This window comes from Halichoerus grypus, chromosome 13 (assembly GCF_964656455.1).
Source record: "Halichoerus grypus chromosome 13, mHalGry1.hap1.1, whole genome shotgun sequence".
NCBI classification, from domain to species: Eukaryota; Metazoa; Chordata; class Mammalia; order Carnivora; family Phocidae; genus Halichoerus; species Halichoerus grypus.
The window spans coordinates 52,951,121-52,967,327 of NC_135724.1; the positions used below are offsets into that span (position 1 = coordinate 52,951,121).

The window sequence follows — 16,207 nt, forward strand, 5'->3', positions numbered from 1 at the left end:
ATGACCTTTATGTTCATTGTGGCATTATTTATAATCTCCAATGTGGAAACAACCTAAGTGTCCATCAGTGGATGGATAGATAAAGAAGATGTAGTATATAGATACAATGGAATATTATCAGCTATAAAAGTGAGTGAAATCTTGCCAGTTGGAACAACATGGATGGACCTTGGGGATATTATGCTCGGTAAAATAAGTCAGATAGAGAAAGACAAGTACCCCATGATTTCACTTACATGTGGGATCTGAAAAACAAAACAATCAAAACCTAGACTCATAAATACAGAGAACAGACTGGTGGTTGCCAGAGGAAGGGGGTGGGGAGGGTGAAAGGGGTAAAAGGAATTAAGAAGTACAAACTTCCAGTTATAAAATAAATAGGTCATAGGGATGTAATGTACAGCATGGGGGATATAGTCAATAATATTGTATTAACTTTGTAAGGTGACAGATTGTAACTAGACTTATTGTGGTGACTATTTCACAAAGTACACCAATAAAAAGATGTAGTATGCACACACACACACACACACACACACACACACAGGAATATTACTCAGCCATAAAAAAGAATAAAATCTTGCCATTTGCAACACCATGGATAGACCTATAAGGTATTATGCTAAGTGAAATAAGTCAAAAAAGACAAATTCCACATGATTTCACTTGTATGTGGAATCTGGAAAACAAAACAACCGAACAAACAGAATAAAACAGAAACATATTCATAGACACAGGAAATTAACAGTTGGTTACCAGAAGGGGGAGGAGTTGGAGAGACTGAGCGATACCTGAATTCCAGTGAAGGGAATAAGAGGTCCAAATTTTCAGGTATAAAATAAATCACAGGGATGGAAAGTACAGCATAGGAAACATAGTCAGCAACACCGTAATAACTGTACAGTAACAGTAACTGGATCACATAACAGTAACTGTGGGGATCATTTTTTAGTGTATAATAGTACCAAATCACTATAATGTATACCTGCAAATAATATAACACTGTATATCAATTATACTTCAATTAAAAAAAGAGCCTTTAAAGTTTCCATATGCTTAAGAGGAACCCACGAAGACCTTGGGATTTCCAATCTAGGGAAGAACATTACGCACATATGTTGTAGGTGGGCAACCAAGCAGCTGACAGAAGGAGCACCACTTACGGTAAATATCTTAGCATTTTGTCCTTCATATGCTCTATAAAAACCCTGTTAGGTCACATTGTACAACTCTCCTACTTTTCCCCAATCATGAAGAAGAGGGTAGGAAATGGGGGTGCTTCCCAGAATGAGAGTTGTCAGGTACACTGGTCCATCATTCTCAGAGGCCAGTCTGTATTCTCATAGACATAGTTCTCCATGACTACAAAGAATGCTGCAGCCTTCCCTTTGGTTTACAGGAAGGTAAGGAAGGATAAATGGGAAGTTGTGGACTCTTTTAAATTGCCTTTGACCCCTCCACCCAATGAGTATTCCACCCAATGCCAACTTTCACAAAGGCTTTCTTACGAGCATTAGGACTATGGAACTCAGTCTCTCACAATTCAATAAACAGGTATGATTCCTAAGGCAAATAATCTCCTCTTTCCGAAATAGTGACTGGAAGGAATGATGTAAGCATCTGTAAAATAATGTTCCTAAGAGTTTTAACTGCCAGATAAACAATTAGTCCCAACAATTAGTGATAAAACATAATCAGTACCTTCCAGAACTATTTATTACATATGTGAGTAATACATTCTAGGCACTGTCCAGTGTGCTAAACTGATGTCTCACCATATTTTCTTAGAAAAGCTTAATCACACAGTCTTTTGACTGCCTTTCTACTATAAGCCTTCCTGAACGCTCTGATAAAAATGATTACAGTCAATTTCATTATAAAAACATTAAATACCTTCCCTTCCTGTTGGTCTTTCAGGCTGTTCTTGAAGTTCTATGTCGTTGAAAAAAGGCATCTGAGTTATATAGACAGACGACTATTTCCAACTTCCCAAATTTTGTGAACACGTAAATTCCAGAGGCATCACTGAGACAAATATACCCATCTTACCATTAGTGAAGAAGAAAGGGATATGTGTACACAGTATCTGGAATAATGACTCTTCAGTGATAATCTATTAGTAAAAAAAATGCAAAAAATGGCATCAGCAAAATCGGGTAAAAGTCTCAATGACACTTGGATATGCATTAGTATCTCTGAGCATTTTGACACTTAGAATTTCAGGACATTCACTTATTTGATATTTATATACTGAGTACTATATTAGACACTAGAAAAACAGTGGTGAACAAGACAGATCCAGTCCTTGACCTTGTGAAGTTTACATTCCAGTAGAGAGGACTGGTACCACCTCACAGACACACATGCACGCACACGCACGCACGCGCACACACACACGTGTACACACGTAACCCAAATGTAAACAATGAGAAAACTACATATTGTGATGACTGTCATGAATGTCACAAACAAGGAGCTTGAGGCAGGCATTATAGAGTGTCACTGAAGGCCACGCAGAGAGGATGATATTGTAACAAAGACCCCAAGGAGGGCTCTGGAAGCAGGAAAAAGACCAGAGAGTGAGCAGAAGGAGTAGTGAGAGGTGGCCTTTTGCAAAACCTCTAAGAAAGCTGTCTGCCTTGGTTGATGAGGAGGTAGCCAGTGGGAGGGATCATGAGAAAGACAGCAAACAGGCAGGGCCACATGGAGAAGGATTTACTGAAAAAGTGACTACTTGCACCTAATTCTATTTAAAAAAGTCATAGTCTCATACACATGTGATACCAATGAATGATATCTTTAAATGATCATAAACAGCAATACTATGTCTTTTTAGAAATATATTATGCAACAATGTCATTCGTATCCCAGAGCAACTGATGACATTCAGACTGAATGTCACAAAAAGAAAGACCAGGATTGTGCCCAGTTAATCAGCTTCAGGAAAAAGTGGGTGTGCGAGAGAGGGAAATGGGGGGCGGGCTGGAGGTAGGAGAGGGAGTGAGAAAGAACAATTACTCATGAGACAGAGTGGGAAGAAAGTCAAGCCATGTGTAGGCTCTTTGTGTTTGCGTTGTTTATTCTGTCAATCATTTTATTCCACATGATGGATGAAATGAGAAATAAGATTTAAAAATAAAACATAAAGAGCTGCCATCCTTCAGAGCAGAGGTTGGCAAGCTTTTTCTCAAAGGGCCAGGTGTGTAAGCACGGGAAAGACCCAGAAAAGAGTGCCAAGAGCCCCTGCTGGACTGGATTGGCTAAATATTGTAATATTTTACTAGCCAAAGGCACAAAGTTATATAATAGTGTAAAAACTGCCCTGGATTTTTTCCATCAACTCTACTCAAATGTTAGAGGAATATTTATCAAATGTCTTATTTTCCAAATGTGTGTGAACACTTCTGGCATTAAGTAGAAGGTTGGCACAGATGATCTCAAAGTTCCCATCCAACTCTAAAATTCTATGATGCCAAAATTTAAATTATAATACAATTACCAATATCTGACAGAATTTCAAAAGCAGTTGAAATGGTGTTTTAGGACTTCTTTTTCCTGGTTTAACATTCGTGCAAATTCTAGGATGCTAATTCCTGAAGCTTGGCAGCTCATACAATAATTGACTATTTCCTAGTCACTTTGCAAGTGCTTTCTTTTAATTGAGGATGAATTGGTACAGCATGTAAAATGTGAAAACTAAAAATGGATGCTTTAGACAAATAATTTTTTCATTGAAATGAGCCATCGACCACTAAAAAATAATTCCACTTTTACACGTCAGTCAGCAAATGCCCTTGCTAGACCTCATACAATCAGATACACATTCATTGACCATCTATTAGAGCCTAAAATCAAGACTGCTATATTCGAGGGTATAAATATACTTATTAATTGAGTGAATGAACATCGACTCTGAGACATGGTGTTTGGGTTCAAATTCCAGTCTGCCACTTACGAGCTGTGTGACCTTAAGGAAATGACTTAACTTTCTGTGCCTTCCTTGCTCATTAATAAAGTGGGGCTAAAAATAATACCTACTCCATAGGGCATTATGAGAATAAAATGATACATTGTATGTCAAGTGAATGGCATAGTGCCTGTTACATAGTCAAGTTTCAATAAGAGTTGGTAATATTTCCACCTCTGTTTTCATTCTACCGGGTACAATAGTTACCTAGCACATAAACATCATATAATTCTAGGGCAGAAATGGCCTTCCAAGAGAACCTGGCATTATACTAATTTCTGGCAAAACAGTATTCACTTAAAACCCTACTCTAAAGTGCATTGCATTCAAAATCAAATGAGGGGAATAATGTAAAATGAAGACCTGTCTAGATAAATAAATGAAGTACTTGTATTTGCTCTGTGCAATACAAATAGCTAAGTATTATGAGGAATACAAAAACATGGAAAAGATAAGTCCTATTACCTAGGAGTTTTAAATATTTTTAATAAAATAAAATATATAAACAGATAAAGGTAATGGATGTACTCCTCACATATTTATTGAGCATTTAGTAGGTACCAGGCATTGGTAACACAAAGATGATTCAGATACAATCTCGAAAGGCAAGTCACGTAAAATCCATGAGCCTTACTTTCCTCACCTAGGAAATAAGGGTAGAAGCATGCTGACAAGATTGTGAGACTTAAATGTGAACCACTGCACAACGGTCTGCAACACGATAGGCTCCTGACACCCTAAGCGCTTTGGGTAGAGGCTACAGGGGTATGGAGGAGAGACACACTCTGTCTCCAGGAAGGCGACCTTGGAGGAATGTCTAGCAGATCTGTGAGGAAGAGAAATTCAGTAAGAACATCCCATGCAGAGTGGACAGCACATGCTTTGAGGCTAGGGCTCATGACAGGGCTCATGGTGGGCAGGGATTCACTCCCCAGGCTCTAAACACTCTAACCCATTCACCATCTAAACATGTTCCTCCCCATCCCCTGCTTAACAATCTTGAATAAGCTTTTGTCCATTTGGTGAGACCAAGGGGATCTCTTGCAATCTAACTATAATTCACCTAGCTGTATCTGCCCGGAGTGGCCAGCATTCCTTCTACTCGTGGTCACAGAAGGTACTATGTGACAATCGTTAAGGGCTCAGGTTTTGGAGTCAGACAGATTTTCTATTTAATTGCTGCAACCTTAGGTAAGTTATTCAAACTCTCTAAAGATTAATTTGCTCATTTGCTAAGTAGAAATAATAAAACCTATTGTTTAAAATTGATTCTAAGGTCGCCTGGATGGCTCAGTTGGTTAAGCATCGGACTTTCGATTTTGGCGCAGGTCATGGTTTCAGGATTGTGAGATCGAGCTCCCTGTGGGGCTCTGTGCTGGGCGTGGAGCCTTCTTGAGATTCTCTCTCCCCCTCTCCCTCTCCCCCCTCCCCCCATGCTCTCTCTCTTTCTCAAAAAACAAACAAACAAAAATTGATTCTAGGAATTGAATGAAATAGCACACTTAGCATAGTGTCTGGTCTATAAGGACTCAACAAACACTAATTATTAAAAATATATCAGAAATGGTATTTTGGGGAGGTTAATCTAAGGATGGCTTGTGAAATGGAATTGTAGAATGAGGTTAGTGTGAGGCACAAATATTTGTAGGGGTGCTACTGTAGCCCCTGGGTTGTGAGGCAGTGAGGGCCTGACCCAGGGTGGTGGAGAGGATGCTGGGGAGGGAAGGATCTGAAAGCACCGGGGGAAAAAACCACGAAGACCTAGGAAGGGCTGCATCAGTAGGAATGTGATGAGAGGAGAGACAAAGATGACCCCAAGATTTTGACACTGAGGTAATGTTGGTCCTATTTTTAGAAGCTAGAGAAGTCAGAGAGGTGAGGTGGGATGACTGACTTGGTAATTTTACAAATTATAATCCTAAAAACTTATCAAATAGATGTCACAGGTGAAAGAAATTTCTGAGTTTAAAATTATGATATGACCTTGTTAATTAAATTTGCTAGTCTGAATCTTAGAACTTTGTTTTTAGCCTTCATGACAAAAACTATCCCAGTTCTCCTGGCTGTGCGTCCTTCTGACAAAGACTGTGTCCCTGATGAACTTTTCTCAGGCTCCTCTGAGCCTTCTGGGACTCCACCTCAGGCTCAGCGTCTGTCCTTGCTGGGCTTGCGTTGCCTAGTTGTAGTGAGAATTTTAAATCGGTTTAGAGAGAGCCCCTCACCCTTCATAACTGGTCACCCTCAATATCTGATCAAATTCTCCACTCTCTGCCCTTGGTATCTGATCACCCTGGTCTGCCTTCAGCAAGAATCCTGTTAGGTCTGACTCACCAGAATCCTCTCTTACTCTTGATGTTTCCCCTTAGTCATTTCCATCTTTTGACCCCAACTCCACACTCTGGCTATAAATCCCTACTTGTCTGTGGTGTATTTAGAATTGAACCCCGTTCTCTACTGGGGTCTCTTTTTCCCTATTGCAATAGTCCTGAGTAGAATCTGTTTGTAACCATTTCACTATTGTTCAGCTCTGATTTTCTTTGGACTTCCTAGCTAATTCCTTCTTCCTCTCCTGCCCATTAAATGAGGGGCTTCCCTGAAGTTCAATCCATAATTCTTCCCTTTTTCTGTTAACTCTTTCCCTGGGGTGAGAGGTTGAGGGGCAGGGTTCATCTCACTGTTAAATTCCAGTTGGAACTCAGACCTCCAGTTTACCTGCCCAGGGCACCTTCCTTCATATTCTATCAATGCAAAATTTTCCCTACCTAGAAACACATTCAAGTGAAAAATGATAATAAAATTATCTGGAAAGCAGTCATTTAAAAGTCAAGGAAGAGATAAATTATTCAAGCTATTAATACCAAGGCATACATTATTTACCAGAAACTTCTCTTAAATAAAAATGGATCAAAATGGGTGAAACCTTCCTTGTGTCCCTCATGAAATATTTTCTAAATAGGTAACATTTAAAGTTTCTTGATCCCCAAAGGAGATAAAAATACATGCCCAGGGGCACTTGGGTGGCTCAGTCGTTAAGCGTCTGCCTTCGGCTCAGGTCATGGTCCCAGGGTCCTGGGATCGAGCCCCGCATCGGGCTCCCCGCTCGGCGGGAAGCCTGCTTCTCCCTCTCCCAAGCTCCCTGCTTGTGTTCCCTCTCTCGCTGTCTCTCTCTGTCAAATAAATAAAATACATGCCCAGTTAAGCCCCAGTGTAAGTTGCAGTTTGAAACATTTGAGTTTCTTATTACTCAAGACCCAGGAAGTCTTTGATTAGGAAAGCTGCCTTGCCAGGAAACTGATTTTTTCCCCCAGGGGACATAATTAAAGAGGGCAATACCACTGAGAGCGTGTGTGTGCCAAAGGCAAAGCGCTGTATTTATCAACAGACATAATACTTCATGGAGAGGACAAAACATCTCCACTGCTCTGTCGTGGATCCTCCACGAATGTACTTATACTCAACAGCCATACCATCACCAACAATAAAATGCGAAAAAAAACCCAAAACCCAAAACAAAACCATGCAAGAGAATTGAACAGTGTGGGCAGAAAAACCAAAACACGTTAGAACAGCAAGTCTCATCTCTACACTCTCTCTGATGGTCACCATGTGACGCCTTGGGCATTAAAATATTAGAAGGAGAATATGGAATTTCATTCAATAAATTCATTCAAATTTGTGAAGGGTTGGGGGCAAAGAGATTTCATAGATGACTCCCGGGTTTCTAACTTAAGCAGTTGGGTGTGTGGGTGGTGGCGGCATAGATGGGGCCAGAGAATAGCACAAGAGGGAGGAGCAGATGGGAGGGGGCGTATATGAGTTCAGTTTTGGAAATACAGGAGTCCCCTTTATCCACGGTTTTGCTTTCCGTGGTTTCAGTTACCCATGGTCAACTGTGGTCTGGAAGCAGACGATCCTCCTTCTGCCCTACTGTCAGAAAGTCAATAGTAGTTTAATGCTGTGCCCCAACGCCTACGGTCATTCACCTCTCTTCATCTCATCACGTAGGCATTTTACCATCTCCCAGCATCTTAAGAAGAAGGGTGAGTACAGCACAATAAGATGTTTTGACAGAGAGAGACCACATTCACATAACTTTTATTATACTAGATTGTTATACTTGTTCTATTTTATTTCTAGTTATTGTTGTTCATCTCTTACTGTGCCTAATTTATAAATTAAACTTTATCATAGGTGTGTATGCTTAAGAAAAAAAATCCCTACTTGTCTGTGGTGTATTTGGTACCATCCGTGGTTCATGCATCCACTGGGGGTCTCAGGATGTGTGCCGTGCGGGTAAGGGGGAGGGTAATGAAATGAGTTCGTCATGAGTTTGATGTGACTGTGAAAACACCAGTGGCTGTCCTCACATTTCATACATAGGCCCTAAACATGATCAATAATTCAGGTCTGAGTTCTGAAAAAATTAACTTTGGGTAATAAAAATTATGCCATTTTTGCTTTGTTTTAGCTTTTGAACACTTAGCAACTTTTAAAATCTACTTTTAATGTATGGTTTGGATTGTTTTCTTGTAAGTCTAGCTTCCTAGGTGGCATAACATTCTAATTGGTTAATCCCAAATTGACAACATCCTTGCTTCAAAACATTACATAATGAATTGGATTTACTCTCTGCCTCTCTTCTCCTGATATATAAATTATGTCCTAGAGATCAGCTGTGTGTCTTCCACCTGTGTGATGACCCATAAGGACAGAGAGTGCTAGAGCTGAGTGGCTCTGATAGCAGACTGCTACATACTAGCTCTGTGTCCTTTGCCATGTTATTTAGTTCCTCCCTCTCTCAGTGTCTGCATCTGTGACATGAAAAGTACATTTTAGAATTGATGTATGGCTTGGTACATAATTTTGAAATATTACACATTCACTTGGGAAGAAGTGGTATTCTCCAGCTGCCAAATGAGGATGTCTATACATAACCACTAAATGATACTTTGTGTGTTGTTCGTATCCTCTACGTGATAGAGAGGATATGTGAACACCACACTGCCTCCAAAGAATCTTCTGGGAGCTTCACCGATCATTGAGGAAAGCATCCTGAAATTGGTTACTATGGTGGTGGATTTGTTGATTTCTTCCTATGGTTGTATACAATTTTCCTCAGAGGGCTGTAGTAAGGATTAAATGAGGTAACTCAGGTAAAGTGCTTAAAACAATGTCTGGTGAAGGGGGCAGGATATGCTGCCTCCAAACCTGCCACCTTGGCATAAGGATTAGTTTGAGCCAAGGGCATTTGAAAAATAGGTACGAGAAGAACATCTTGCAATCTGACCTCCTCTTTGTTTCTTAAAAGTACAAGATAAAGCTCCTATGTGAAAGATGTCCTTCCTGTAGCAGGAGAAACATTCTTACTACCAAAGCAAGGAGTGGAGGCAGGAAGAATTCTGTACAAACAGACCTTGCTAAAGTACCTCTTATCTTCCTTTTACCACCCCACACAGTTTAGTTATGTTTCCACAACTGTCTCTCTCTGTTCAACCTACTGTAAAAACATTGAGGTCTTGCCACTTCTTTGGCTCTTCATTTCCTCATGAAGGCTCCCATGTCACATTAAACGTAAATACATTTGAGTGCTCTTCTGCTGTTAATCCATTTTATATCAATTTAATTCTCATACCCTGGGGAAGACCCTCAGAGGGATGAGATAATATTATGCTTCCCCCACACCGGCACATACCTAAGTATTTAATCTATGTTTGCTATTATATTTTTAATCATAAAGAAACACCAAGAATGGCCTCAACTATTTGAATTGCTAGAGAGATGGGCAGTGTGCATCACCATCATGATCATTTTCTCAAATCTGTACCTTATTTGAGTTACAATTCCTAGATTATAGAGGAGGATAAAAGGATCCCAGGGCTAATGCTGGGGTGTTTCAAATAGTATTATCTTTTCCCTAAATTTAGCTTTTAAATAAGTAAGATATTTTAGATGAAAACTTCTAGCTCATGAGGATAATACAACAAGAATCAAATAAACGCAGCCAACATGCCTTTCCTCTTTTTTTCTTTTAAGATAATTCTTGTCAAGCTGTATTATTTTACTGCATAGTAAGCATTATCCTTGGGTTTTCTTACAGGGTTGACAAATACTCAAAAATGTGAATTGTGATAAACTCTATTACACTCCATTTATAAAGAAGGTATTCTATCATACAGTAAAGAATATTTATGTTTCTTTCCGAGTACTTAATAGGTCATTTCATTAAAAATGTCTTCATTAATAATTGGTATATAGAGAAATAAATTAATCATCATAATATTATCAATATTATTAATCATTATAATATTAAAATTTAATATCATATATTTGTATATTAATATAAAATATATACAACATATTTAATAACTAGCTATTGCTAGTTATATATAACTGTATTACCGTGAAAGGATCAGAGTATCTAAGTAAACAGTATCACCACCACCACAACCACCACCACACACTATGTGTGTGTGTGTGTGTGTGTGTGTGTGTGTGTGTCTCTCTTTTTCTCTCTCCTTCCTAGGGCTTGAAGCAGCCTCATCAGTATGATGATTTTCATCTTGACTATGATATGTCTCTAAGATATGACAAGTAAACACAACATTCCACAATTCGATTTCCGTTCTCTTACAGTGTCTGAAGTCATCAAGGTACTCAAATAGCACCAGTAGTTCTTAGCTCCTAAATTATTTCTGACATAAAAAGTATACAAGAGTAAATAGTAAGATTTATCTCAAAATGCATCAGCTTGCACAGGAATTAAAGAATATTCAAATAGAGAAAAACAACAATAGGATTGGGTCTTCTGCTAAGATTGATGAAAGATTCCACCAAAATTTTATTGATCTATTCCTATTAAGTAGGCAGATCTGAATTACTGCTGAGAAAGCACTGCAGCTCATCGATATCAAAATGACAATTCAACCTCAAAAACACAAAGAGCAGAAAAATATTTAATATTTGCATGAATCCTGTAGTAAACGAATCCTTTACTGACTAAAATTTGATTTCTTTTGCTTCTGTGTAAAAGGCTGCATCAGGCAAATTGGCTATAAAATTCTTTGTTAGAGGACAAGAAAGGGAAAAAAAAGGAATACCTTTTAACTTCCTGGAATCAGATATAAATCAAGAGTATATGAACATTTATTCCTTCAGGCTAAACCTATGTCTTGGAGAATCTTTATTTTAATTTCTGCCCAAAGTGTGGCTAGATAACAAGACAGGAGACAGAATGCAACTTGCAAACTTCATGCTTTGACCCCGAAGAGGTCACTCTTGATGACAAGGGGCTTGCTTGCTGTGTGTAATTATTTACAATGTACAGAACCAGGTATCCTGTCTAGATGCAAAACTATGTTGAATTTTCCCATTAGTGTTGCCAGTCTCAGATGACTAAATTATGGATACATTTTCTAAATTCTGTTCATTTTTCAGAGTCACAAATAAAAATTTCTTAGCCTGGCAGAATTATATTGGAGAAAAAGAATGTAATCTTCTGTTAACTTTTAAGACCATGGTTTGGGCTCTGGCCAGCTTAGAGGCCTGCCCATATCCTTAGAGCTATGCATGTTCAGTATAGAAGTGCTAGACATTTTTTGGATTATCTCTAATCTTGAAAGCAACCTGGCAGGTACTACTAACTCTGCCCCCGTTTCACAGGTGATAATGCTAAGGTACGTAGAGGGATTCAGGAAATTCTCCAAGCTCATATTGGTAATAAGGGAAAGAGTTAGGTTTTGAACTCAGATCTTTCTGTATCCAAAACCCTGCTCCTTCAACTTCACTGTCAAGTATGTGCTGAAAGTTGATTGACTGACTCCTTTGTACTTCTGGGCCTGATTTTAAGGAGCATTTCATATGATCTGCATCCTGACATTGCAAGGTAAGACACTGGAGTGAATCCCAGGGATGGTGATTGTAAATCTTTCTTTTTATAATGGAGGTTACCGAGGTGATAGGACTCAGCCAAGGACATGTACCAAAGTAAAAAAATTGAAACTAGACTTTTCCTTTAAGCTTCACATTAGGCATGCCATAACATGACATGAAAATTTGAATTTTCTACTCTTAAAGTGAATTAAGAAATAAATCCTCAAAAAGAAATTTTCAAGATTCATGTCATCATCTCTTGTTCTTATTTATGCTAATATATAGCCCTAATAGGTTTCTTCAAGGGTGCATTTCAAAGTTGACACCACTATAGAACACATAACAGAAAAAAAATATGTGGGAACTTGGTTTAAAAACATACAGAATAAATTTCGCACTGAGTTATAAAAGTCGGCACTGAGCCCAATTTCTGGAATAAATCAAAGAGTAGGCAGAAAACAGACAGCAGGAACAGTTATTTTAGCAAGAAAAGTAGGATAAATTTACCAAGCCAATCATGGGATGATGTACGCAGATAAGAGATGCAGAAGGAAAATGTGCAACGTTGATACATGAACACATTTGAATGCGAGAAAGCAAGACCCAGAAAGCACAATTGTCCTACATGTGAATAAACACTCAAATTATGCTGCAGCTGCAAAATTTAAACTCAAGGAAGAGACATTTGCAAAGAAATTTATTAAATAGATGTGATTTCCTGATTTCACATACCCAGTGGTTCTTTTATAAAGTAAAATGTACAATTTTCCTTGATATAAATGACATTTGCCCCCTGTTGTACTCAATCAAATAGCAAAAAAGTCTTTTGTGAAAGACTCCACTTATTAAGGAGCACAATCCGATTGATGCCAGACACTCAGGCTCTGAATGCATAGAGCTAATCCATCTAATTAAAATGTCTTATATATTGAGTACAGTCTTATACGATAAGAAGGTGTTCATGTGAAGGAAATTCGTCTTTCCCTAATGGCATATGCCAGGACAATTTCTTTGCAAGGAGATAAGGTTCTTGCTGAAACTAACCCTTGGCTGCCAAACCTATCCATCTGTCCTTCCATGCATCCATGCATCCATGCATCAAGTATGTATAGGTCTACACTGTCTATAACCCAGGAGGGGATATAAAAATGTATCACAAAGCTTTTATTGGGAATTTTATGACATGAAGATGATATTTGACCAGAAGACTCAGACTCTGTTCTTAAACTAGGGCACCTTCGCACAATGGTGATGTTGGCACGTGAGCCCTTGTACAGCAATCTGTCTTTGACTCAAACTGCGATGTAGGAATTAGTAGCTGCGAGCCTAGATTGTTTGTTTTTACAGAGTGGTTCACAAAGTGAGGTCTCCTGACCAGCAGCATCACCTGGGACCTTGTTAGAAATGCAAATTCTTGGGTCTTGTGCCAGACCAATCTATGTTTGAGAGCCAAAATACGTCACAACCACTTGGAAGACTTGATAAATTACAGAATTTGCATGACTCCACAATGGTCTCGACCACTGGTGAGGAAAGCCAAGAAGAAGTAAGTCTGAGAAATTAGAGTGGCAGCTTTTACATGTTTCATTAAGAAGTTTGGACGATGATAGATTGGTAAATTAGAGAATATTTTCTGAGCAAAGCACAGCCATGATCAGAGTTTTTATTTCGGAAGATTTTAGAGCCTAATGAGACCACGGAGAGGCAACTGCATTGTTCAGGTGAGAAGACAAAATAGCTGCATCTTTGATGACTCACGAATTTGTCAGCCTCAAATATTCACTGGGACTGTTCACTCAGTTTGCCTTCTGGGCTCAGGCTGTGGTTCTAAGAGATCTCTCTCCAATACCACAGGGTCCTCTTCATCCCAGAGTCCGATTCTATCTACCCTTTGTTATTTCTGCCTTGACATCTGCCACTACTTCCCTTGTTCCCCTGCCTTAAGTCTCTCTGCTGCTCTTTTTCCTCTACCCCTACATTTCATTTCCTTCACCAGAGATTTGCATGCTAATGCACATCAATTTAAATATTTGCTGCTGGTTACTTGTACAGCTTCTTAGAGAGCTCACACATGACACTCCTCCTCTGAACATAGGATCTACTAGTTCTCAAGACAACTGCAGCCTTCACCTGACTTTACTTAAATCTGCCAAAACCCCCCTGATTCACTTTAATGTGTTAAAGCTGTTTCACCAGTGGTCCATCCTTGTACCATAATGCTCAGACATGCATAATTTAAGTCACCCTTTTCACACAAATGATGACACTGTTAACTGGGTTGTTTCCAAACAGGGAAAATGAATTGTTTTTTTGAGTATCAGACACCTTCTCGTACATAAAACCATCGACAGTGAATAGTAAGTATAGATACAATGAAACGCTATTGTCTTTAACAATTCCAACATTTGGGTCATACTTCAAATTTTAATATATAATGTCTCAAATGTATGTACCTGTCGACCAAGATGTGCGTCTCACTCTGAACATAGACAATTCATTGATGAAGAAATTAGTTTTGAAACAGAGTTCACTCTGGTTCTATGACACTTGGATATAACTTTCTGGGTCTTTAAAACAAAACATTTTCTTCCTGGAGATAGTTCATCGAGGAGGACAATGTGATTTATTTTAGGATTTAAAATAAAGTAAAAGGAAGTATAACAGATGCCTCTGGTTCCCTGCATCATGCCCTTTGGTCCACCTGTGATTTCAGCCACAGCTGCACAGACAGATGGTTCTGCACCAACTCGGCTTCTCTCCACCTTTCTAGCGTCCAACTTCAAGTGACCACTGAGTGTCTACCGGCCCCACGCAGGGCCAGCACAGCCCAGCATTGTAGGCGAAGTCAACGTCCCTGGGAGCAATCCACAACCAACAGGGGAAAGCCCTTTGATAAACCTCTTGCCACACATCCTGCAGGCAGAAATTCTGGGAGGTCCCCCACACTCCTCTAGGTCCCAGGGAATTGCGCTCCTGCAGTCCACACCGAGGAATTTTCTACTCCCCCCTTATTTTGGCCTTGGCTTCTTCCCCAATTCACTCTCCCTGACCTCTGACTCCCATCCTTGGGATGAGCTTCCCAGTTAATCACCACACCCAAATCATTGCCTCAAGCAAGCGAGCCCAGGAAAAATGACAGCTTATTCATATATTCAGCAATATTAACCCCCTTCTGTCGGACACCTCATATGTGGTGTTTCAGATTTGGACGTCATAAAGGCCCTCCTTTTTTCCCTTATCAAAACTCCATAATGATAGGAAAGGAGTGGAGATCACAGCTTTGCATTTCCTCTGCCTTTCTTAGAGCATGTAGATCTTGTTGGACACATTGTCCTGATAAGTTCAAACCTGTATACAACACTAAAAAAAATTAAAAGCTGATACGATGCCATCTACTTTCATAATTCTATGCTTAACACTATTTTGGTCCACAGTCAGGAAAATGGCATCTGCCTCATCTGCCGTTCTAGGTTAACAACAAGAATGAAGATTAAACATATAAAACTTGTCACGTCCACATTCTGTAACAAGCAACTAGGGAGTTAAAAATCACAGACTAAACTCAGCAGCCTCTTAATATGACTGGAATTACAAGCTAAAAATATTTATATTCAAATATACTATGCTGCAAAAAAAAAATTGTTTTGCGTAAGATAGCTGGAAAAGAAGGTTTGTGTTATATAAGGAGAAATGACACAATTTTACCTTTGATTATCAATTTTCCATTTTTCTTGCTTCTAAGGCAGGAAAAGATCCAAACTTTGCAGGTCTTTTTTTTTTTTTTTTTTTTTTAAACTGGCTGTCACTCTTGGTATGTGATGCTCAGCTGTTCTGAAACATAACAAAACACAATGATTAGATGGAACTACTAGCCTGAAACAAAAAGATACTTAAGATCTCTTAAGAACTACTCTGACAAACATTAAATTCAGTGATGTGAGAAGGGAGTTTCATAGAAAATTTACATGAATGTGTTTCTGCATGATGTTATATTTTGTATTTTTATGCTTTCCAGAAAATAAAACCCACCACAAAAAAATGTCACCACAATAAATAGGTTTGATATTCTACAATCTACTTTTCTACTATTAAAGATTTTATTTTCTTTAAAAAGCAATAAAGTGCATGCATTGATCTTTTGATTTTGTAGGATACATTCTACATACAAGACTGTATTCACTTCCTGTGCATTCTTTCTTTTATCATCGCTGCAACTAAGCAGCTGTAAATAAAGGGCTAAAAGGTATCACAGGGTGGTTCTTCTGACATCACAGGAGGACACAAATAAGGGCATAATCTTCCCAAGCACACTACCAAGGGCTTGCTGATGCTCAAAACAAACCATGACCCCTAATTATTGATGCTTTTTGA

The 16,207-nt window shown here is 38.9% G+C and overlaps 1 protein-coding gene and 1 long non-coding RNA gene across 5 annotated transcripts in view; one reads left to right on the plus strand and one right to left on the minus strand.

Annotated features, from left to right (window-relative positions):
• DLGAP1 (DLG associated protein 1) overlaps window positions 1-16,207 on the minus strand; it is an 889,834-nt gene that overhangs the window by 554,873 nt on the left and 318,754 nt on the right. For all 4 annotated transcript variants that reach the window (XM_078060566.1, XM_078060565.1, XM_078060564.1 and 1 more), the window contains exon 3: window positions 15,542-15,667. The gene's annotated coding sequence lies outside the window, so the exon portion shown is untranslated. The remainder of the gene's footprint in view (window positions 1-15,541; window positions 15,668-16,207) is intronic.
• Window positions 7,763-16,207, plus strand: part of LOC118535414 (uncharacterized) — a 55,150-nt gene continuing 46,705 nt past the window's right edge. Inside the window, exon 1 of the long non-coding RNA XR_013443376.1 lies at window positions 7,763-8,007. This is a non-coding gene — a long non-coding RNA (uncharacterized LOC118535414). The remainder of the gene's footprint in view (window positions 8,008-16,207) is intronic.